Genomic DNA, 1,636 nt, shown 5'->3' on the forward strand with positions numbered 1-1,636 from the left:
AAAGGAGAATGGAGGAGAAGGGATTGCGGCATGGCCATCCCCCCAGGGGGTGATTTCTTGCTTTCTGTCTGTCTGTTTTTCTGGCTAGCACACGTGCCCTACAGCAAAAACCTCTCCAAACACACAAAAAAGAAAAAGCATTTGATAAAGTACATCATCCCTTCATGATTAAGACTCTCAGTGGGATCAGCAGATAACATAATAGTCCCGTCATTGGACTCCCACATAGTGGACAGCGGTTCAAGTCCCGGACCAAGCGGCTTAAAGAAGACATTGGGTGTGTGCACATGGATGCCTAAGATCCCAGGAGGAGAACAGAGGAAAAGGGATTGCAGTATGGCTATCTCCCGCAGAGGGTGATTCTGTCTCTCTGTTTCTCTAGCAAGCACATGTGCCCTATGGCAAAAATCTCTCTCAAAAAAAAAAAGAAAAAGAAAAAGAAAAAGACTCTCAGCCAAACTGAATGGGAAAGGCTGAAAGATTTTCCACTAAAAACTGGAACAAGACAAGGTTACTCACTTTCTCCACTCCTTTTTAACATAGGACTAGAAATTCCAGCCAATGCAATTAGACAAGAGTCAATTAAAAGGCATCCAATAGGAAAAGAAGAAGTGAAGTTATCTCCATTTGCAGGTTATATTATGCTATACATAGAAAATCAAAAAGAATCTATGCACATACACACACACACACACAAACTCGCAGAAGTGATAAATGAATATAGGATACAAAATCAACATACAAAAATCTATAGCATTCTTATGCACCAACAATGAACACACTGAGACAGAATTGAAGAAAGAGATCCCATTTACAATAGCCATAAAACTAATAAGATATCGAGGAATAAATCTTACCAAAGATGTCAAAGATCTCTACAAGGAAAATTATGAAACACTAGAAAAAAAAAACTTTAATAATACAGAAAAGTGGAAAAACATCCCATGTTCCTGCAGTGGAAGAATTAATATAATAAAGATGTCAATCCTACTCAAATTAATCTACAAATTTAATGCAATTCTGATCAAATACCAGAGATATTCCTAACAGAAATAGAAAAAAACAATCACAAAAGCTGTCTGGAAGCATTAAAGGCTCCATATTGCCAAAACAATACTGTGCAAGGGGAATAAAGCAAGAGTCATCTCACTTCCCAACTTCAAAACATATTACAGGGGACAGCAGCGGCATGGTGGTTAAGGTGCTGAGCACTCCCACATGGCCAACCATGGTTTTAGTTCTGGACCAGGTGGCTTACTTTCTCACTTTCCCTCTCTCTTTCTCTCTGTGTCTCTCTCTGGTCATATTAAAATAAATGAATAAATAAAATTAAAACAACTAATTATTTTAAAAAATCATATACAAAGCTGTGATAATTTAAACAGTGAGGTATTGGCATGAAACAGACAGGTAGACCAATGGAACAGAATTGAAAACCCCCAAATAATCCCCAAAACATACGGCCAAATGATCCTTGACAAAAGGCACAAGATGATCCAGTGAGAAAAGAAAATCTCTTCAGCAAATGGTGTTGGGAGAATTGTATATCCACATGCAGAAGAAACTGCATCCTGAAACCAGCAGTTGGCGTAATGGCTATGTTGCTGCACTCCCACATAGTCAACCATGGCTTGAG

The sequence above is a fragment of the Tupaia chinensis genome, unplaced genomic scaffold, assembly GCF_000334495.1.
Source record: "Tupaia chinensis unplaced genomic scaffold, TupChi_1.0 Scaffold139785_1, whole genome shotgun sequence".
NCBI classification, from domain to species: Eukaryota; Metazoa; Chordata; class Mammalia; order Scandentia; family Tupaiidae; genus Tupaia; species Tupaia belangeri.